The sequence below is a fragment of the Carassius carassius genome, chromosome 47 (assembly GCF_963082965.1).
Source record: "Carassius carassius chromosome 47, fCarCar2.1, whole genome shotgun sequence".
NCBI classification, from domain to species: Eukaryota; Metazoa; Chordata; class Actinopteri; order Cypriniformes; family Cyprinidae; genus Carassius; species Carassius carassius.
This window is the reverse complement of record NC_081801.1, coordinates 6,078,498-6,102,920: the sequence shown is the minus strand read 5'-3', so window position 1 is coordinate 6,102,920 and position 24,423 is coordinate 6,078,498. Positions and strand designations below refer to the sequence as shown.

Here is a 24,423-nt window from a genome sequence, read left to right as displayed (position 1 = left end):
GAGACCAGACCTCCTTCCCGTCCTTCCCCAGAAGTAGGGCAGGTAGTTTCCATAAAGGCCAGAGCTCAGTGGCTCCTTCCCTGTTTGGCTCCAGTGTGTTGAGGCATGCGTCCCTGCCCTCCGAGTCCCAGCACAGCTCTTGTTTGCTTAGGGCCTTGCTCGAACACAAGGATGCAGATGGCGCAAAAAGCAGCCCTGGAGTGACTTTCGACACGCTCTCGCAGAGTGCTGGGTCATGTTCTCTCACTGAGTACAAGACAGGAAATCCATTTAATTACCTGTGAAGCAGAAGAGTGTGGGGGTTAACAGGGAAGGACTGTGTTTCAGGGAGGGAGAACTACCCAACAAGACCCTCCAGTTCTACTTGCTTTGCCTCACGCTGTTTTCTCAAAACCCCTCTCGGCCTCTTTGTCTGACTTTTCCTTTTGCCGTTAGCACTCACTATCCTTCCCTCAGTCTTCTTGGCCCATCTCCCTTTCATTTTCTTCGTTTCTTTGCTTCCTGACCTCCTCGCTTTGTCCTCCTCCTCCTCTCTCTCTCTCTCACGCCCTCCACCATTTGTCATACTCCCTCTCTTATGCGAAGCTTCATTTTCAGTCAGACCTTGTCTCTAACTTTTTTTCTCAAAGTCTTCTCTCAGAACCTTACCATTTTTTTACTTTTTTCATCTGTCCTTTTTCTTTTTGCTTGGAGCACAGAGGTCACTAGAATGTTCCACATCAAGATGGCAACCAGCTTCATATCTTTGCTGTTCAGTAGAGGAACTGGAAATGAATGGTGTTAATGTATTTATTGATTTATTTAGGTATTTATTTTATAAATTCAGGTGTCAAAATCTTTTTTTAAGTAAAAAACAAAAACAAACAAACTCTGAAATAATAATACTAATAAAATAGAATTAGGGCTTGGAAAAATGATACCTTTATTTGATCTATTTGAGACCTTTTACGACCTATTTGAGAGTTTTGTTGAAAATTTGAAAATAGCATATTTATTGCAGCATTCTTTTTTTTCCGCTTCCTGTGGTTAGCACTCTGTTCATTCTAATTATGTACGCTTCATCCTCCGTTTCACATTTAACATAGTAAATCATTGTGATGATTTGTTTTAAAATTTTATTTGATTCACAGCCCTGCTTAAAATTGTGTGTGTGTGTGGTATCATTTAGATAATTTGCTAATAATATATTTGGTATTGATACATTTTTTATTAGTTAAAAAGAGAACAAAATAAAGCATTTCATTGGTAGTCTGAGAATGAAGTTGGTTGGCTGCATCTGCCAGTCAGTGCACACAAATTGTATTTATTTATTTATTTTTAGCTATGAGGACATGTTCCTTTGAGACTGCAAGCATCTATTACTGCTGACTTGACATGCATGAATGCTTTGCTCGGTTGCGGGTTTAAGAGCAACGTGGCAGCCAGTGGGCCACGGCACACATGTTTAGCCCCGATCTGCCGTAAAATGGTTTTCATATCTTCATCCATGTCTGCAGTGTGACTCTCCTGGTAATAGAAGTGGAATGGCAGCAGTAAGTCTGTCCTCATTGGGGGATGAGCTGTCATGTTTGAGGAAAGTTTGGCTTGGAGCCCGGCATTTGAGCTGCACAACAACAGCCGCCATGCTGCTAGATATGCCAGGTACTAAATTGACAAAACTTCCATCAATAGAAATAGTAATGACCAGAACGGCAGGGTTTTAGGTGGGGAAGTGATTGTGTAATATTGCAAATCTGCCTATAAGAGAAAAATAATTATAAAAAAACAATCAAAATCCATGGGTATTATTCAAGAGGCATGTGATGTATCCATAAACAGATGCAGATGATTTTGTGCACAAAGCACATTACTGGAGGCCCTGAGGCATTCGGAATAACAGAAATCTTGGCTGATTTGGGAGGCCAGATTTTGATATGCATGGTTGCACGGCATGGATAGTCGAGAGCTTGGAAGTGCTTCACTGCTCCCTAGCAGCACATTAGCAGGCTGGAGGCTAGCATTAGTCCTGTATGGAGGAAAAAGAAACAGGGAAAAGTTTTCTGATAGCCCTAAGAGGTCTGCTTGAAGCAGAACTAGCCTACCAAATGAGATCTACTGCTTTGAGTTGAAACTCTCAGAGTAAATCAGCTTATATTGTATTTACTTATTTAGCATAGTATGCTCAGTAAACCAGGCCAAGAGACATCTGTTAGTAATTCATGAATATTTCAAAACCAGTGTTTACTTGAAAGAGCTGCTGTATGGAGTAAGGAAATGAACACAAGAAATTGTGTTGTATTTATGGGAGGGATAGAGAAGCAAATGCTAAATCTGTATCTATTAAGGTCACAGCCTGGCACACATTCATTGCTGTAATATCTGTGGATGAAAGCATCGCATTCTATAAAAGTGCCATATTTGTATATTAACATCTGATAATGCTTCTGAAATTAAAATTGATAAAACAAGCCTAAAGTGGTTATTGTCGACCATTAGAACCATCTTAGGATAGTAAGTTCATTCCCTTTCAGTGGGTCACATTCAATGTCACGTCAGAACGTACTGACAAATTGGGAATTGAGGGGGGACACAAAACACAAATCCTGTTTAAAAATATTACAGCTTCACGATGCACTGCAAAAGATTCTAGTTGTCTGTAGCTTTATCTGTTAAAAGCAAACTGATAGCAGGGTCAGCATCTACTGTACACAGATGGCATATTGGAACTGAATTCAAATAGTACAGTAGTCATAGTCTCATTGGATTAACAGGAAATCAAAGCATTCACTTTAAGTACTGTATTCCATCAGTGTGGGTTATTGAATTCACATTTCAAAGCTCTGTGATGAAAGGCATTTAGGTTGCAACTGTAAAGAAGAGTTCTTGTAAAATCATCCCTGACACACACTTAGCTATCCAGCTCTGCTTACTGCTTTTTGTTGTCACCTCGTTTCAGATGTTTCCATCAAACACAATAAATGTATGAAAAGCTGGCATTCCCTGCTCAATAAATCCATTAATAAATCCCAGCATGGGTGATAGGATGATGCCAGCACACACTATTTATATGGGCATTGTGCAGCTATATATTTATTCATTTGTTCAATCATCCTAGTATACCTTTTTATTTTATTTTTTATGTCTACATAGGGGGAGATAATTAATTCAAAGTTACTTGGCAGCACAATTTGTACCTGATTTATTATTTACATGGTATTGTAAAACATTCAGATATAGGCCCACAACTATTTTACAGTAGTAATGGACAGGACCTTCTTTTTTCACACGAATAAGACCATGACAGTAACATTTTGCATTGTACCACCATGCTAATAGATATGCACATAGGCGCTGGAACCATTTCCTCTTAATTTGTTTTTGGGACACTGCTGTACCTTTACAAGCACAGCAGATAATGGACATTACTCCGGCATGTTAAATCAAGAAGCGCATTTTTCTCTCTCATTTTGACCGAATAAAAAAATGAATATCGTGTTCATTTGTCCCAGGGGCAACACGTGCCACGCCTAGGCTGAAAGGCAAAAAGGCCTGGCCTCTATAAATCACCAAATGAGACTGAGATAGTGTGCAAGGTGTTAGCAGGAGATATAGTTTTGCAGTGAGGGTGCTGGAGCATGAACCTAGAGGGGTGGGGGTTATGGGAGGAGGGCAGGAGGAGTGGAGACAGGCTGGGCAACATGGAGTCATGACTCTGCTGTCCTCCGCCACCTGTGTATGGTAACGGGGTGAGTGTTGGCAGGTGGCGGGCTGCCTGTGGCAGGTGAGAAAACTGTCACCTCCAGCTGGCATCCCAGGCCTACAGAGTGCCTGCAGGGAGTGAAGAGGAGGCTTGGGGGAAAGGTGGGTGTGCGTGCCGTGTCCTCCTCTATAAGCTCGCACCTGCGTCCCACTGGGATGGGATGAAGGGTGATAGCCTTGAGACCACAGCAAAAGGCTCAGCTGGAAAGCAAGAGTTCTATCACAGATTGTTAGCTTTACTGCGAAGTGAGGTGTCGGGTTTGTCAAGCATAGCGATTAATCACAGACATATTCATAGCCTGCTTGGGTTTATTAAATAAGGTGAGTTTAATTGTTAGTTATTTTAAAAAATAGGATGTAGTTAGATGATGGCTTTCTTCCATCTAGCAAAGGTGGGCAGCCATCTTACTGGAATAAAAGCAAATGGCACACTCCTGCTTTCACCCAGGCCAGAAGGAGCCACAAAGCTCATCATGTTGAAAATAATTAATAACACATTTAATAAATAGCTCCTGAGACGCTGATGTAGTCTCACCATCTGTTACAGTATAACGTTCTCCGCTTTATTAATGTGAAACAGCCATTAGATGACTATGTAGATGACACAATAATGCATGGCATCGTTCAGATGCTATTTGTCTTCTCAAATTTCCAATCTGGTGCTGTTTTTTTCTTGTTGTTTTTCCAATTCTCCTGTCGACTGATTAATCTGACACATTTTAGGTAAAGATTTCAGCCTGACCTTGGTGATCAAACGATTTTGAAGTGTGAGCAATTTAGAGAGAATTTGCCCTCAAGCATGTTTCCACAATATACAGATCTGCAACATTTTTTTAAAGAAACCACTGTGACTGGGTAGTTACATCATGTTGTAGAATGTTGTATGTAATTAAATGTTATGTTAAAAGTTAATATAATTAGAGAAAGTTATGTTAGCATCGTGATACTATCAAAAAGATGGCTGTTAGACACTCAGCTGTATATTGATTTGCTTACTTCGCAACATTTATTCTATGCCATTTTGTAGTATGAAAAATATGAGTAGAGTGTTCACACTGAAGATTTCAACAATAAGAAGTGTACGTAAAGAGTACATAATGCATACGTAGTTTAAGTTTGTAGTGTAGTATGTTCAGGTCACAACAGTTATAACACCAGCAACTGCTAAAGCTAACTTGCTAACTGTACACAGATTCTATCAAATACTGTGATTTTAAATCCTGACACAAAACCCTGTTTGAGTGAAGGGATTGACTATTTTTTCCCTGAAATGTCTATTTGATCTTACATGAATTATTTAATATAGGCTCTTTGGATTGAAAGCAAGAATTGATCCACAGGGTGCTTTAAAAGGCCAAAGCATGATTGGAAGTGAAACCTTGTTTGGCCGATACTCCTTGTTTCCTGCTCATTGCGGCAGTTTCAATGATTTTGTATGCATGCTCGGTATGTCCGATATCAAAAGGTAGTCCCGGGCTTAAAGAACTGGATCACTGTGCCCTTTCAAATCTATTCTAATTTCCGTGGACACACAGAAGTGTTTACCAAGTGTAAGCGAAAAGGCATACAGAATATGCGCCGGTTTTCACAGCTTGTTTGCATCTTGTGTTTTCAGGCGAATCAGACGGAGGAGGTGAAGGGTGCCAATTCATGATGCTGTGAGTGGAAAGATGGGGTGGAACGCGGAATGGAAAAGATTCAAGAGTAGATGAATGAGGTACTGCTGTTGAAAAGTCATTTTCTTCCTTTCCAGTCCGTGAGCCTGTTGTTCATGATGCACATGCATTCCCATCTGACCCGAGGTGAATCTATCTCTCTTAACCTGTAGCAGTCGAGATGGACGGTCAGTGTGGTGACTGTTGTATATCCCTCTGGAAGTCTGTGTATGTGTGGTTGGACTCAAATATCACATTAGGAAATGTCAATCCGTTCATCAGTGGCTTTGTCTCTCCTCTGAGCTTCCCTTTCCCCTACTGACTTAACAGTAAAAGGAGAAAATCTGAAATGTCTGACTCTGTTGGCACAGCATCAGGGGGCAATCAGTCACTTTGTATCACGTCACGGATGGCAGGTCAAGTAGAACAGACGCAATAGCTTTTTACGGACTGCTGGCCAAAATAGAGTTTCAGCCATCCTTCACCTTGCTAGGAATTGCTAAAATAAACAGTTAGTCTGAATAATCAGTTGAGAACATCAAACGTGTTTTACGTAGAGTTGAGCAGCTCAACTTCATTTAGATTTCATTGCAGTAGTGTTCCCTAACTGACAGAATTATAAGTGTTGGAATATGAAGTGTTTTTTTTCACATGAATTATTTAGTAAATAATATTTATGTGTGATGTAAAGTTTATTAAATCAGTGGTTCTCATCTGGCAACCCAAACAACATATATGGTTAGCTGCCTTTTATTATTTACTAATAATCATGCATAGAGAAAACTCTTCCCATATTTTGTTGATGACATCAAAGACTGATCACAATCACACATTTAGAGGCTGGTTTGGTTATCATAGTAGAATTTATTCTATTTTTAAATTATTTGTAATATTATCATTATTATCATTAAGAACAATTGTAGTACTTAATATCCAGTTAAAATATATACAGTATCCTAAGCCAGCAAAGCCCATTGAGAATCACTTTTTGAGGTACAGAAAAGTGTGGTTATGCGTTTTTGGTAGATACACATAGATATTCTAATCAACGGAAGAGATGTAAACCTTTAGTTAACCGTTAGTAATGTGTACTTTCTAAGCTAATCAAATAGCGACCTTAACATTAGCCGTCAGAGTTTTACATCAGGAGATAAGTGGGTAGTGCTTTAGTAAATCCTGTTTTTTATGTATTTATTTATTTTTATGCAAGCTCTATATATAGCTCATTCCAAAGAAAATATGTAATGCCTTCCATGTTTAAGATTAGCAGCCAAGCATTCAGTGTATTAAGTGATGAGCTGTTTCCATGCACAAACAGTTTATTTTGTGCATTGAGGCATCTCCTCTAGTCCATTGACTTCCATTCAAACAGAACAGCCCCTAGTCATCATGTTGAGCATAACACCTTCTTGAGCTATACCCTTGAAGGCTTGCCCTTGGGAAGAGGCACTGGATGAGGTTTGAAGAAGTCAGATCATGTAAACAGTGCTTCGAAGATAGTTTTGGCTCTCCATGGTTTTGTTTACACTCTTTAATTGTCTTCTAAGCTTCCATTCTCAGTGTATTGTTGTAAACACTGTCTAACTCTTTTATGAATTGACAAGAACATATTAAAATTATTTTCTCTGGAAACTGAAAGCATGCCATGGATTCTCTCCATATATTTGATTCCAAATAACTTGAAATATTATTTTAGACACGTTGTTAAACAGTTCAGAATATAGGACCTTTGGTTTTACGTAAACAGTGAAACATTCTGCTGTAGTCTTTTGTAATACCATGTCATGGCAAGTTATGAGGACACTGTTGCTGTAACACTTCTTTAATTTTTCTAGCTCTCCGTTGACCAAATAACTTGGTCTGAGGATTTTATTGTGAAATGCTTTGATTGAACTGGTTTGTAGTTCATACACTATAAACCCTGTACACATCTTTACAGGTCTAAACTGTCAGCATGTGGCCAAAATTAAGTAGTAATACCCTTGCATCAACCCATAACCTATTCTGATAGTGGAGAGATTCACTGTAAGGCTCAACATTTTCTGCCGAAGCTTTAAAACAAAAAGTTCTAAATAAATCAGAATAATTTAAAAATAATTAATGATGGCTGTTGGTCATTATTGGTTTGCTATTGGATGGCTATACTATTTTTGGTTAATAATTTTCCCTGATGTGTAGCGTTTCATACATCAGAAAAAAAGCGAAACGTTTCTGAGATCAGGGTCATAACGTTTTGATTAAAGATTGAGAATCTTTGTCTTTATAATATTTACTTGCAATAAAAAAATACAACTTTTATTCAACCTTTTTTGTTTTATTTTTTTCTTAATTTTTTACAAAGTTTTTTTTTTCTGTTCATGTTCAAAATGCATGGATATGTATATGCATAAGGCTGAATGATGCCATTCTTTAGATAGACCGCATTTGCTCTCTGCATCTCAATAAGTTGTTCCACATCAAGATGTATAGATTTCATCTTCCAGGTTTGCATAAGGTCAAGGCTGCAGATGATGAACTGACCAGAATGCATGGCAAACAAGCTTGATTGACAGCTAGCTCCTTGTTTCAGTTCACCGCTTGGCACCACAAAGACTTGTAATCATCCGACCTCTCACCTCTCCTTTCATCTGATGTTTCTAGTAATGAGAATGCATTTTAATATTGGCATCAAACCTGTCAAGCAATAGATTATAGCCTGTTTGTTCAATAGTTGATAGTCTGGTTTTGCAGATAGATTTGTTCTAGCTCATGGCCTGACTGTGCTGAGCATGAAAACAGATGGAGGAAGGGAAGAGGTAGAGATGCAGGCCGCAGGGGGAGAGAGAGGGAGAGAGAGAGCAAAAGTGGGGAGCAATGACAGGAGTAGTGTGTCCATGAAGGAGAGAGAGCAGACAACTTTGGGCGGTTGGAAAATGTGTTTGCTGATGTGAACCCATGCTGGAGGGCCACACTCTTCAAAGCTACATAACATTTAACATCGTTTGGCACCAATCATGCGTATACTGCATTATTGGGTGCCATTCTCTCTCAGACATTCACGAGGTGAATAGAAGCTTGTTAAACAGTGAAGAAGCTGGGATTCCATCAGCATTAGACTTTAAATAGCATTTGTAAACCACATGTTTGCAACAAATGCCTCATAGAGTGCATACAAACACAGAAGAAATGTTTTAAAGAGTTGTCATTGAGTCCGGCATCATCCAACCAGAAAATCCTTGGCATTAGTCCTGTCCTCCATATATGGCTTCCTGAAAACATCTCAGTGCTTTTACATAACTGTTTAAAATCTGACTAGACCTTTTAGATCATTTTCTCAGTGACTTCTGATACCAAGGGAAGTCCTAACTTGCTTCAGGCCAGCCTTTAATGGAAATTGGCAACATGTTCATGTGGATCTGCCCTACTCTGATTCTTTTCCCAAAAAGTAAATTACCATAGATTTTTTTTTCAAACCTGCTGAAAAGGCCAGCATATGTTATGTTTTGAGTTTAAAAGAAAAGTTCACCCAAAAATGTTATTTCGGTCTCAGTTTGCTCATCGTCATGTTTTACCAAATCTTCTTCTGTGGAACACATGATAATATATTAAAGAAAATGTCTGTGTTTTCCATTCTTGTTCAGACCCCTTTAGGCTCTTCAAAATATCTTCTTTTGCATTCCTCAGGAAAAAATCAAGTCAAACATGTTTGGATCAACACGAGGCCAAGTATGTTTGACAGGCTAAGTTATATAGCCAAATAGTATGTGGGGTGGGTTTTATTTATTCATTTATTTATTTTCAAATTGCACTTTCATTATCATGGGAAACAAAAGAGTTTTCTGAATATCTGAACTATTACAGTAATTACTGCATTACAACATAGTGATGTCAGCGATGTTTGGGGTAATATTTTTAATGTGTTTGAAAGAAGTCTGTACCTAAGTCGCATTTCAACAATTTTTCTCGTTTTCACCTTTTCATTACTTTTAATACTATAGGCTTTTATAGCAAGGGTATGTGTGCTTGGCTGACATGTTGACTTCATGACTAGTTTGTGAAGCACTGGGAATCCGAATTCTATCCATGTGACTAAATCTCCGATATGTGCAGTGAAAGTTTTCTCTTGTAAGCTGCTCGCTCTATTCTTATTGAAGGGAGGATGCACTTCACATCTGTGCATCTTATTTTTATCCAGCGAAGCTGAGATCCACAATTATTTGTATGCACGTACGCCTGTCACAAACAAGCGAGTAGCCAGGGGAGAGAGCCAAGAGTGATGTGTGTAACAGCAAACTGATCCTATCTGAAAGGGCTCAGAGAACCTTAACAGAGATCAAAGCTGACACTAAGGCGCTCAGGCTGCCAACTGGAAATGGAGGGGTGATAAAAGAGAGAAAGAGAGGGATGAAAAAATTGGGAGTATCTCATCTTGTCTAATTACACATTTCAGACAGCTCACGACCAATTATCCTCCCCTTAGTAACATCTGCCCTTCTCAATGACCGCCGAAGTGCAGTCTAGAAAAGAATAAAAAGAAAAGATGCTCCTAAGTTAATGTTTTCTTCAGTGCTCATAAAGGAAGTGATAGCCATGCTGGGAAGACATCAGATTTTTGTTTTGTTATTATTTTTTTGTTTTCAGGTCTAAAGCATGTTTCTCTGCCCTTTTTTTCATACTCTTAAGTCTGAAGTCCCACAGAGTGGTTCCTCTTTTAATGCTGACTTTCTTTAAGGTGACAGCATCATTAAATCTGCGGTGGCTTGTTAGCTGCGAGGCAAAATGCAGACCTTTTCCACCATCTCTGTGTTTCAAAGAGCCCTCTAAACCTCAGCTTTTAAAAAAATGATTCCCCGGGCGGCTTTTTGAAGCCCTGATATACACTCTCTTGGCGTCCCATAAAGCTTTTTTTACACAGCAGGTTATGTTGCAAGGTCACCTCCAGAGGGGGTCAGAGAGGATGTGTGGCCGGTCCTTGCCTGAGGCCACCTGTGGGCCACTCTCGGGAAGTAGGAAACCGCGGTTCTTTCTGGGCCTTTGCTGTAGGTTTGGAGCTGAATATCAAATTATACAGGTGGCACACTGTTGTTCCATTAAGGTATTTCCTCAGAGAATTTTGAGACCGTGCCCAGAGCTAAAATATAATTAATGAAATGCCTGACTTTTGTTCTCAACCCTCCTGGGACAGTAGGTGGGTGGATAAAGAGTGTAAACATTGCAAATTATGACTCTCAAACAAATGTTGAGCTGACCACGATGCGCTTCACAACGAGCACATACTGTATGAACAACTTAATTTCAGAGAGGATTCTGAAGCAGAATAATGTTAGTTGGTACAAAATTGAATAACTTGTGAAAAAACTTGTGAAACTGTGAGCAGTGGGAGAAAACTTTCAGCTAAGAAATATTAGCTGCATCCCAAATGATGCACTGTACACTATGCACTTGTAGACAATGTATGTACTCAACCATGTAGTGTATGAATTATATATAAGGTTATTTTGTCATTAAAAATTGGAGTGTGACAGCCCATCCCCCTCCAAACACGTACTGTATAATTAAAACTGCGACAGTTGAGTCCATGAAGGGTCCCACATACCACACTTCATTTGTTCTGTTATGTAAGTGCATCATCCGGGTATCTAAAGTGCGCTTTTTCTTTTTGGAATTTTCAGTGTGAACACACTACTACTCACACAATTTAGACTACACAGCATCATAGAATAGTGCATAAGTACACTATTTAGAATGCACCTTTTAACTTGTATGATACAATGTAGCCATAATTGGAAACAATAAAGCAGTCTTTAAATGAACCAATAATATGATGGTTTTGAGCCACATTATCTTGTGATTTATTATTATTATTATTTTACTCCCTTGAAGAGTACATCTAATACTATATATAATTTGTTTATTTATAAGCAATTATTTAATATTTAATTGTAAATGTACTTATTTTAAATGATTTGCATTTATGTATATATATCCTTTTTATGTATAAATAACACAATTAATATGTATGATTAAGGGATTAAGGGTAAGATTAAGTGCAAGAGACCACAGTTGAAACCGTAAACAAGTTAGCAAGAATAATATGTTTGTTAGTTTCAAATGTAGTAAACAGTCAATTAATTAATTTAAATTATTCATCTTTTAATATTAATATCATTAATATTGCTTAGGATGAAATCTTATCATCAATAATAATAATTTATATTTTAAATAGCCTTTATTTTAAAAGCCCTGACAATGAGCTTTGCATAATAGTTGAAACATGTATAAACAACATATAAACACAGAAAAACATGTCCCACTGTTTGATAGACAGGGTACATGGTTAACTTCCCTTTTAAAAAGTGTTTTGTATGCCCCTGGTTCTTGCACCCACTGTGCAAGAACCTCTATCTACAGTCTTGCAGCTACAAAAACCCTTGTGCTGCATCTAAATTAATTTGGACAAATGTAGGTCATTTCTTTCCTTGGCATCTGCATTAACGAGCCAGAAGCCTCAGATTAGGGTGCTAGGCCCAGGCTTTGCCCTGGAGCTGCGGATGGTCTCATAAGTTTAGATAAACCGAGGGCAGGATCTGCTGGCTTCAGTAGGGGAGATCAGCCAGATGCACATGAGTGTCTGTCCACAGCGACAGGCTCTAGTGAACCAGACAATTGCAATGTAGCCAACTGAGAACAGGGCAAGATGGAGTCACATTCAGCAACTGAAGTTGTTCCAGAAAGAACTGCTGCAGATGCCTCTGCTTTGAACGTAGAAGATCTCTAACAACCAGCCATTCAGAAAGAAATGACTTCACATTACAGCATACAGAGGCTCCTAGCATCACTCAAGATCAAAAAGGGGAGGGAGTCAGGGTGCAAATAAACATCTTTATTGTGGATAGACCTCTACACATCTGAGTGCAAATGATCATTAGCTTAGAGCCGTTTTCAGGAGCACTTCTGTGTATGTTAACTTACTACAACCAGAACTGGTGCTACAAAGTTTTCTTTTTCTACCAGATTACAAAACTACTCAAGAAGCATTTTTTGTAATTCCCTTCTTTTCTTTTCCCTGGCATCCTTTACTTCTCTTTACTTACAGATAACATTACTTATCTTCTCAGGCTCTGTGTCAGCTCTTTGGTCCGTCAGCATCTTTACGTTCATGTAATCTGCTGCGTTGTATAGCGGGCTTCAACCCTTTAGCTGTGTTATTAAACCTCTTTCCTTCAGGGTGGATGGAATGAAGTGCTTGTTTGATGGAGCATTGGAGAATCTGACCCCTCCTTCCACTCCTTGTAGATGTGTCGAGGGTAAAAGGTTGGCTGACAAAGACCCGGACATGTGATGCATCTCCCGGAGCTCTTGCTGGGTCAGCATTTAGCTAAAACCGCCAAGCAAACCTGCGGTAACATTGCACACGGTCCTCAGGAAGCACACGCAGCTTTGCGGTTCAGCCTGACAGGGTTTTCACTAAAGGTGAAGGCTGGAGCTCATCTAGCCCATTGTGATGCTAATGGTTACAGACACTATCAACCAACAGATTGTGCTGCCTGTAATGACAAACTGAAATCACTCAGTCCAGGGCCAAAACTGTCTTGCTGAAATATTTAATCTACCCTCCTTGAGACTTCTGTTTCAGATCATACTCTTTTTGTATGTAGGCATCACACACATTGTGTTATGAAAGATTAAGTATAGTAAGTTTGAGCTGGATCAGAGTTTTATACAATGTTTTGTCAAGTTCTGTCAGTATCCCATCTCAAATATTTTTTTATTATAATAGAAAATACATGTGTGAGCTATTTGTGAATAACACGAGGCAGATGTGGTGTATTAAAGTTATGGCATTCAGAACTGAATGGAGAAATAATTTTATGTTTTCATTTCTGAATTTGAATTGAACTAGAAAACAGATGAATGCTACTACAAGTGAAACTGCAGTTCATGTTTGAATGTAAGGAAGTAAAATGTGTAATGAATTGAATTTTTTTAATTCACAAATATTTTTATTTACCAAGACAAATACAAAGTTTTTAGAGAGATCTAACAATCTGTACAATACCTATCTATTTCTATATAATATATTTCTATAGGAATAGCAATATAGGTTCATAGGAAATAAACAGAAATATTGTGAAATATCACAATTGTCTTCTGTTTGAATATAAATAATAATAATAAATAATAATAATAATTTTTATTATATTTTCAAATATTACTACTACTACTGATACTACTACTAATATTATTTTCAGCACCCATTACTCCAGTCTTCAGTGTCACATGATCCTTCAAATATAATTTTAATATGTTGATTTGGGGCTTGAACATTTCTCATTATTATCAATGTTGAAAATTAATACTTCTTTGAAAAATCAGGATTTATTGATGAAAAGAAAGTTCACAACAACAGAATATTTGAAATGGAAATCATTTGTAACTTTATAAATGTATTTGCAGTCACTTTTGCTAAATTTATACATTCTTGCTGAAAAAAAGTATTCATTTCTTAAAGAAAAAAAAAAATCGTACTGACCCCGAGCTTGTAAAAAGTAGTGTATAAGGTACTTCTTTTATTCTGGTATTTTCGACGAGCACATTAGTGAAAGTGAGTCAAACTTTTCATTAATAATTGCCTCTGTCAAAAGTGTAACTCACTTCGGATAAAACATCTGTGAAAATGTCTTGCTAAAAGAGAATTTATATAAAAAAATGGCCTGACTGTTAGCAAAATAACAGTTAGGGGCTTTAATTGACAGTCTGTGATTAAGGATAACCTTACTTGGACTTTTCTCCTAATAGTAAGGTCACCTACTGTAACTCTTTTACCTGCAAGACCACTGGGATATGGGAAAACTCACAGTTTCATGGGGAGGCGACGTATGGTGGCACTTTTGATGACTGAGTTCACTAGATCTGACAAGCCTGAAACAGAGAAAAAGCTTCTCTCCACAGCAGGCAAAGCCCTGCCCTTTAAAGGTCTCGATCGGTTTTTAAAATTTATAAGAGCACTAGGGCATGTGCCTCAGGTTCAGATTTCTGAATGCAGTGCTGTGTCCGTTCAATGTTCCTCTCTCCTGCTTGGCAAAGCTTATTAGTGACACTGGTGCAATGCCCAGCGCTTCAACCCTTCCCCCTCATATCTTTCTGAATAAAAGCCTTCATGGTCCAACATTATCCCTACTGTAAACAACCTCTCATGTATGAGCTCAGAGCCATAAATAGGTCATGATGGATAACAGAACGTCATCACTGACACAGAGATAGTGGTAGAGGAAAAGATCTTGAGCGAACCAAGGGGAATTTTTTTAATACTGCACATAAATTTAATTCAGTTTTTTTTTCTTCCAGAGTTAAGGGACAGGCAGTATAAATTGAACAAGCTATTGTGAAAACTAGTTTCTTCTAAAGTATTCCCAGTTTAGCCAAAAATGAAATGTCCTCGCCCTAAAATGAAAATGAACTCACCCTCAGGCCATTTAAGGAGTAGCTGAGTTCCTTTATCAAAACAGATATTTGGCATTACATATCTTGCTCACCATTGGATCCTCTACAGTGAATGGGGGCAGTCAGAATGAGAGTTCAAACAGCTGATAAAAATATCACACTAATCCACAATTGATCCACATGATTCCAGTTCACCAATGGTTTGTGAAGGAAAAGCTGTGTGTTTTTAAGAAACAAATCCATCATTAACCCTTATGCGTTGTTGGGGACGTTTTCGTCCACTAGGGGGTAAAGTTGAGTCTTATTTTGGCCACAACTTTCTCTGTGTTTGAGCTAATGGAATGATTTTTGGTGACATCTTATTTTGACCCATATTTTGGGAAAATGCTTTGAGATTTTTCAAAAACTCAATGGTACTCTGTGGGCAAATTCACTACCCTTTCGGGATGTTCGTGGATGAAAACATCCACTAAATTAAACTGCTGTAAAAATGTATCAGATAAATATTTTTTTAATAAATTAAAATAAATTATTTTTTGCATAAATCTATTAATCAACCTCAGTCCTGATCAAAACTACCAAATTAAAAAAAAATATTCCAAGATTTTAACTTTTTAATTACCAAGTTCATAAATGATGTCACTGATTTGGGAAAAAAAACACACAAAATTACATATTTTCAATATAAAAAGTGATTGTGGACTGGATTTTTTTTTACCTTTTATCACAGTCTTGGGCATGTCAAAGATTAGTAACAAGATTGGCTTTGATGCATTGTTAGTTTTTGTGCAGCATTAGATTTCAATTTTTTTCTCCCTAATTTGCTGTTGGTGGCTGTTTTTGCCCCATTGACTTCCATTATAACGACATTTTTTGATTGCAAAGCCATGACACCATATACTCATGCATTCTTGATTGTTTGTGGTTTTCACTTTTGGGAAGAGGTAAAAAAATGTATTTTTACAGTTGATCACCATTAACCCTTTAAATAGCCCTGTGCAAAAAAAGGCTTGGTTTCTGGCTTGTATATGGAGTTATATGGAGTATAACAGCAAATTATAGTGTTTGTGTGTGTGTGAGATTCTTGATTGTTAGTGGTTTTCCCTGTTGGGAAGAGGTAACATTTGTTATTTTTTACAGTTGATCACTTGGTGGGACCATTAACCCTTTAGATAGGCCTGTGCAAAAAAAGGCTTAGTTTCTGGCTTGTATGGAGTTATATGGAGTATAATAGCAAATTATAGTGTGTGTGTGTGTGTGTGTGTGATAGAGAGAGAGAGAGAAAGAGAGGGTGTGAGAGAGACCTTTGTGCACTTACCTTGATGTACAGTATTTGAAAATATCAAAATATGCACCTCATGCTCTCAGAACTACATGGAGTAAACAATAAAAAAAGAAGTGTGTTTATGCACCTGCTTCCTTTTGATGGTGAAAAGTACAGATGGCCTATAAGTGAAATGCTCCTCTTTTCTTGATGGTAAAGCCAGTTTAAAACCTTAAAATCCTGTAAAAAAAAATCTACTTTGCATCAAATTTATGAACATAATGTATTATGAACCAAAATGCAATACCAACTTCAAATAAGCTGCAGCTCGCTGGAGGGGTCACGCTACATAATAATTTCTAAAACTTTGGTACAAGTCAAGCCCTTTCTCGTGTTGCTTGCTGCTCTTCTCACCATTAAATATCCAGCACGATGGCATGCAAGTGTTTAAATCCACGTACTTTGCTTTTGTTTAGTCTATTCGCTTGTTAAGTCTGACGTCACGTAGCAGCGCTCCCGTGTCCAAATGCTCTATCAGTTACCACGAGAAAACAACAAAAGGTGCTAATATATACTCACAATGTGATAGAATACTTGCGAAAAAGTTATAATATTAACCTTTAACTCCTTACCGAAGTACCAGATAGCCAGACAATGAAAATATAAATATAAAAAAAACATCTAAAAATTATTTGTGTTTGGGACGCTGTGAGCACGGAGACTGTAGTGTATATCGTAAGTTTGAAAGCATTTAACTTAAATTATCAATATGAATAAACAGTGCTCATAAACGGCTGCTGAGGTCATATTCAAGTGAAGCGAGTTGAGGCCTGGACCCGGAAACAGCGCTTCTTACGTCATCACTTAACAACCGAATATACTTTCACCACCATTAAAAGGCAGCAGGTGCATAAATACACTTTTGTTTACTCCATGTAGTTCTAAGAGCTGAGGTGTACATTGTGATTTTCTGAAATACATTAAGGTAAGTGCGCAAAGGTCTCTCTCACACACACTCTCTCTCTCTTTCTCACACACACATACACACTCAATATAATATGCTGTTATACTCCATATAGCTTCATATACAAGTCAGAAACTAAGCTTTTTTTTGCACAGGCCTATCTAAAGGGTTAATGGTCCCACCTAGTGATCAACTGTAAAAAAACAAATGTTACCTCTTCCCAACAGGGAAAACCACCAACAATCAAGAATCTCACACACACACACACAAACACTATAATTTGCTGTTATACTCCATATAACTCCATATACAAGCCAGAAACTAAGCCTTTTTTTGCACAGGCCTATCTAAAGGGTTAATGGTCCCAACTAGTGATCAACTGTAAAATTAACAAATTTTACCTCTTCCCAAAAGGGAAAACCACAAACAATCAAGAATGCATTATTACATGGTGTCATGGCTTTGCAATTAAAAAATGTTGTTATAATGGAAGTCAATGGGGCAAAAACAGCCACCAACAACTAATTAGGGAGAAAAAAAGTAAATTTAATGTTGCACAAAAACTAAAAATGCATCAAAGCCAATGTTGCTACTAAACTTTGACATTCCCAAGACTGTTATAAAAAGTAAAAAATAAAAAAAATCCAGCTACAATTACTTTTATATTGAAAATAAGTCATTTTGTGTGTTTTTTCCCCCCAAATCAGTGACATCATTTATGAACTTGGCAATTAAAGAGTTAAAATCTTGGATTTTTTAAAAACATTTGGTAGTTTTGATCAGGACTGAGGTTGATTAACAGATTTATGCAAGAAAAATTGAAAAAAAAAATATGAATCTGATACATTTTTACAGCAGTTTAATTGAGTGGATGTTTTCATCCCGAACAACTCGATAGGGTAGTGAATTTTCAACAATCCACAAGGGTTAAGGCACATTTAATCTTCAAACCATTGCTTTGAGCTAAAATATGAGTCTTCTATCCACAATGTTGATTTCTGCAGTGAAAAAGTAATCTTGTCTGAGAAATATACAAGCACAATTTACAAGTGAAATGGTCCAAACCGGTTCTAAACAAATATGTGGGTGGATTTTTGATATGAGAGGACAACACAAGAAGGATTTTTTTTCATGGCAGAAGCAATATTATGGATATGGAGATTTATTTTGCCACAAGTGACAGTTTAAAGTTAAAACGCCTTGATGGATTTGTTTCTTACACACTTTCAACTTTTAATTTCACAAAACATAAACTGATAGACTGATATATAGATACGGGCATGTACACTAACTTTGAAATTTTTTTTGGCAGCACTTTTTGATGTTAAATGTTATCTAAACAGCAGTAGTTTAGCAACATGCTAATAGCACACTCTATTGAAATGCATTTTTTATTTGAGTCTCTGTGAGGGCCTCTGTGTTTATGCTGCACCAAGTTGCCTAATGCTGCCTTACCAATAGTCTTTCTACTAGACAACAAGGCAGCATGCTAGCTTTTTGGAACACAGCCACTGTCTATAACAAAAAGGCTCACTTTACAAACTCCTTAATGTTTGCATTTAAGGTGGCATTCAAATTATTAGCTCTTTTGAGTTCGCTAGCACCCATGCATCAGTACTCGGTCTAATATTTTAATGCTTGTGTGATTTCCACTGGAAGCTTGTCCTCCCCCTCTCTTCCTTTCTCTCCCCATTGTATCTCTCTCCATCTTCTCCCTCCAGCAGATAAACGTATTCCTCAGGCTTGCTTCTGCCACAAAGCATTCTGTAATAGTCTAATTGTGGCTAATGGTTTGTGCAGCTAATTAAAGTGTATGAATTACAGTAATCAGTCAGACATGTTGAGGCTCGCATCTCCCTGCTCCTCCAGGCGTGGAGGGGCAGAGGAGAGGGACTGCAAAGAGAGGGAGAGAGAAATGGCCAGACAGGAGGGAAAGGACGAGGAAAGCTTTGTGGGAAGTTGATAGGTTTATCCGTGCAGAACATAATTAAGAACTTTTCTTCCACATTAAAAATGACACTACTGAAATAATATTTACCTTTCGGATGTTCCATGTCGATGAATGGATCAGCAGGCTTGTGTCGCTTACGGCTGCAGCATTCGAACCAAATCAACGCAAGCGAAACAAACAAATATAACAACAGGTAGCGCGTGGCTAAGATTTGTATAATGTACAGTAATAGGACAGAATTGTGTGTGTGTAAATATATTGTTCAAACATTTGGGCTATTTTAAAGTTTCTGAAATAAGTTTATGGTTATTTATTTGAGTAATACAGTGAAAACCGTAATATTGTGAATTATTATTATTAACTGAAATTACTCTTGTCTATTAAAATTTTTACAATGCGATTTATACAGAATTTTCAGTAGTGTCACATGATCCTTCAGAAATCATACTAATATGCAAATTTTCTGCTTAAGAAACATTTCTTATGGTCACCAATAGGGCCTTTAGTACCACTTTAGTTCCAGAACTAAATGTACAGTACTAAAGTACTGGGACGATTTTGAAGTTTAGGAATAGGAATGTTGTACCATTCTTGTCTAATATAGGCTCAACTGTCTTAGGTCTTCTTTGTCGCATCTTCCTCTTTATGACACGTCAAATGTTTTCTACGGGTAAAAGATTTGGACTGCAGGCTGGCTATTTCAGTACCCGGATCCTCCTTCGACGCAGCCATGATGTTGTAATTGATGCAGTATGTGGTCTGACATTGTCATGTTAGAAAATGCAAGGTCTTCCCTGAAAGAGAGGGAAGATGGGAGCATATGTTGTTCTACAGTAGAACTTGGATATACCTTTCAGCATTGATGGTGCCTTTCCAGATGTGTAAGCTGCCCATGCCACACGTACTCATGCAACCCCATACCATCAGAGATGCAGGTTTCTGAACTGAGCGCTGATAACAACTTGGGTTGTCCTTGTCCTCTTTAGTCCGGAAGACATGGCGTCCCAGTTTTCCAAAAAGAAATTAAAATTTTGATTCGTCTGACCACAAAACACTTTTCCACTTTGCCACAGTCCATTTTAAATGAGCCTTGACCCAGAGAAAACGCCTGCACTTTTGGATCATGTTTAGCTATGGCTTCTTTTTGGACCTGTAGAGTATTAGCCGGCAACGGCGGATTGTGTTCACCAACAATGTTTTCTGGAAGTATTCCTGAGCTTATGTTGTGATTTCCATAACAGTAGCATTCCTGTATGTTATGCAGTGCTGTCTAAGGGCCCAAAGATCACGGGCATCCATTATGTTTTTCCGGCCTTGACCCCTACACACAGAGATTGTTCCAGATTCTCTGAATCTTTGGATGATATTATGCACTGTAGATAATGATAACTTCAAAATCTTTGCAATTTTTTTCTGAGAAACTCCTTTCTGATATTGCTCCACTATTTTTCGCTGCAGCATTGGGGGAATTGGTGATCCTCTGCCCATCTTGACTTCTGAGTTACTGCCACTCTGAGAGGCTCTTTTTATAACCAGTCATGTTGCCAATTGAACTAATAAGTTGCAAATTGGTCCTCTAGCTGTTTCTTAATTTTACATTTAACTTTTCCGGCCTCTTATTGCTACCTCTCCCAACTTTTTTGGAATGTGTAGAATGAAATCCAAAATGAGCCAATATTTGGCATGAGATTTCAAAATGTCTCACTTTCAACATCTGATATGTTCTCTGTATTCTATTGTGAATAAAATATAAGTTTATGAGATTTGTAAATTATTACATTCCTTTCTTACTCACAAATTTTACAGTGTCTCAACTTTTTTGGAATCAGGTTTGTAATAATTTATTTGTGTTTTATTTCCAGTAACCAAGAACTATATTTAAAAAATTGTCAAAATTTATTCCTGTAAAGTTGACCATTTCTAAATACCAGTTTCTAACCATCAACAGCAAATAGTAAATAATGGTTCACAGCAGTGATTTAAAAGATGAATAGAGTTCACTGGACTTCAATTTTAAAGGGATGAGCCCTTCATCCCACCCTGTCTTTCTATTTCTTTGCTCATCAGATGTCTTAACTGAGTTTTTAAGGTAATGCACTTTTTTCACCTTTTACAGTGACTGGAGAGTTAAAATGTAGTAAAGGGCGTCAGGGATAAGAAATTTAGAAATTTTTTTAAATTAAGGTTTAAATCCCGTTAAAACGGGGTCGAAATGAAAAGAGAAAATAAGTTGATTGATGTGATTACATTTCCATTATGTTGCTCCTTTTGCCTAAAAGGCCATATAGGATCTGTTTCTGTGAGACGAGGAGCTGAAACACTGATTAATTAGATATGCTAAGCTTCTCACCATTAGAAATGTTAAATCCCTTCCATATAAAGGACATAGAAGAAGTCTGTTTCTTAACCGCCCATTTACAGGGGTTTCATATACATGTCATTGCTTGTTATCTCCTGATAACATTATTAAATGTCTCAATAAATCATCAGTTAAGTTAAAATCTCATAAAAGTGTGGACGAATTTAACAGGTAATACTCAGCATGTGTACTGCATATATATGATAGGCTTTCTGATGACCTGAATAAATAAAATGTACAAGTCCAAATAACTGAAAGTGTGAAAAAAGTTGTGTGTGTGTGTGTATGAGTGGATGATTTCATATGGATCTAATAAGGCATCTGGCAATCTTCACCCCACCACAGAAGTTATGAAAGAAGTCAAGGGCAAATAACAATGTGCAATTAAGAGGACAACAAGGAGAGGGAGTCTGCAAAAATGCATGCATAACAATTTGTCACGATAATTATGAATAATTACAGGCAGCATCATAATAGCAGTTATTGATACACCTGCACACAATTGTGCTCTGTGTGTAAGAGAGTGATCTGTGTGTTTAAATCCTTCTACAAAGAACTATGCATTTATATTAGTCACACATGTGAACCACCATACCATGTAATTGGCAAGTGGAGTGACTGACATTAGCAGTACGACATATTGCTCTCTTTGATATGTGATGATAAGAACATCATTGCTCTAACTGCATAATGCACTGGCATTTGACAATGTAATGGCCATTTCGTAGTTGATGGTGTGGCACCACCTATCCAGAGACTTAATTTAACAGTTCCTTGAATGAAGAAGCATTCTCTATTTTATTTTATTTTATTTTATTTTATTTTTTTTATTATTATTAGGTATTTGGGCACTTTTGGACAGTTAAATATGTCTAATTTTCATTATCATTTTGCAATTCTTCAGTTTTTATTTGTAATTTGCAATTTTTAGTAGATCTAGGGTTAAGGTTATCTATTGTTGTAAAATTATTTTATACATTATACTGTATCTGTGGTTTGTTATATAGTATTTATTCAGATGAATAAGAGTCATGCATTTAAAATGGCTTAAGTGTCCATTTATTTATTTGCCCTCTGTATATGTACTTATGTATTAGGTATTTGAAAAAAAAAACACATTAAATTAGAGTACTAGTAAAAAGGAGTTGGAGGCAAGCCATACATCAACAGACAAATGTGAAGCTTTTACTCCATTGTTAAGACCACTGCGCTTAACACTATCTTACTCCCGATGAAAGGCATGTTATGGGGATAGTAAAGTTTTACTAGTCCATGATGGAGATCATTACCATGCCGGAGGCCCGTCCTGTCAAGTTCAGAAGCACATAAAACAAATCAGCAAAGAAATTTGACTTGTAAATAAAAACGGGGCATGCTAATGCGCAACCTGAAGCAGGCTAAATGCTGTTCTGGTAAAAGCTATAAAATGGACACCATAATTTATTATTGAAGCATAAATGCCGTACAGAGAAGCGTCAGAGGGAGGATTTCGCAGATGTTTTGAATTCTATATAGTACAAATTAAACTAAATATGAAGAATGTGTAAATATCACTAGCTTTAGCACCATTTTTTTTTCATTATCGCATCACCAAGATGGTAAGTGATAACTTTTATGAAGCTGAAGCTCTCCTACATTAATATAAGAAAAAAGAGACAGCAAGAGTGAATAAGACACGCACCTCTGATTTTTTCCGTCAAGTCGAAGCACAGAGGGAATTGCTTTGCCCATTCAGAAAGGAAAAAGAGAAAAGAGCTCATAAATCAGGGAAGAAATGCAGCACTTTTTGCCTAACAGATTGGCTCACCCGCTCTAGCGCATCACTCCCCATCCTTTAAATGGCCGAATGAATTAGTAACAAGCACATTTCTAGCCTTTTAATTTGGCTAGCATACAAAATACTGCTTCCGATAAACGAGCTATGGAGTTTCTCGGTGACAGTGATATCCATTATGTGTTTAATTATCTTCAAAGTTAAAATGAAGGACTTCTCCTCCGCCCACACCCCCTGCTAATGGGAAGATGAGGCAAAGCACATTTCAAACATGAATAGGAGGCTGACGAGTTAGCCAGCGCCCATTGCACATTCCCTGATGCAAAATTGGAACAATCAGAAAAACCTCGTAAGAAATATCACTCCTGTTGTTATTTATTCCTTTCCCTTTCATTTCCAAGTCAAATTCCACTGGGCTAATTTGATATCTTCTATGAAATAGCAGTCCAAACAAGTCAAGATGATTTGCGCATTCAGGATAAAAACTGTTGGGGAAAGGTTGGGCTTGTCTCCAATGTCAGCAGAAAGACAGGCTGATTGCATTGTGCTCAATTGTATTACTGTGATCTTCAGGCGGGAATAATCACCCATTAATTTTTGGTTAGGATTTTCAACACCAGGCTGTCCCGTGCCCCTTATGTTTTATGTTTTGTCCTGCGAAAAGATTTTTTGTTTGTAAAATTTAATTTGTCTGTTGTTTTATTTTAGTGTTATTTATATACAATTTTATTTTCAGTTTGCATTTTAGTTTTAGCTTAAGTAATATTGTGCCTAAGTATATAAATATTTTAATAATATTAGTTAAATATAGTAAACAATTCTGTATCATTTGTTTTTATTTCATGCTTGGTGTTAACATTAGCATTTCATACACATTTTCATATTTTTTTCAAAGTATTTGTCTAATATATATTTATTTATAATTTCAGCTTCTTTTTAATGACCACATTTTTTTTATTCATTTTAGATAACTCAATGCCATTTACTGCGGTTTTCAAAAGGCATATTTATACATGCCTTTTGAAACCGCAGTAAATGGCACTGTCATTATTTGTCAGTAAATGGCATTGCCAGAGTATTATAACTTGTGCATGACAGACCTAAAATATCCACAATCGATATTTAAGGATAGATTCAAAATTGTTAGTTCAAGTTATGAGGTCTGCAAATAATAATAAAAAAAACACATGAGGAAGAAATGTGTTTTATAATTCAGTAATAAAGTATGACAGATATGATTCTTTTTCATGGCCAGCAACAATTTTTTTTCCAATGTTGCTACTTAGTCCTTAGGA

At 37.2% G+C, this 24,423-nt stretch overlaps 1 long non-coding RNA gene across 1 annotated transcript in view; it reads left to right on the top strand.

Annotated features, from left to right (window-relative positions):
- The first annotated feature begins 5,352 nt into the window (after nt 1-5,352).
- LOC132130944 (uncharacterized) overlaps nt 5,353-24,423 on the top strand; it is a 35,465-nt gene continuing 16,394 nt past the window's right edge. The window contains exon 1 of the long non-coding RNA XR_009428815.1: nt 5,353-5,455. This is a non-coding gene — a long non-coding RNA (uncharacterized LOC132130944). The remainder of the gene's footprint in view (nt 5,456-24,423) is intronic.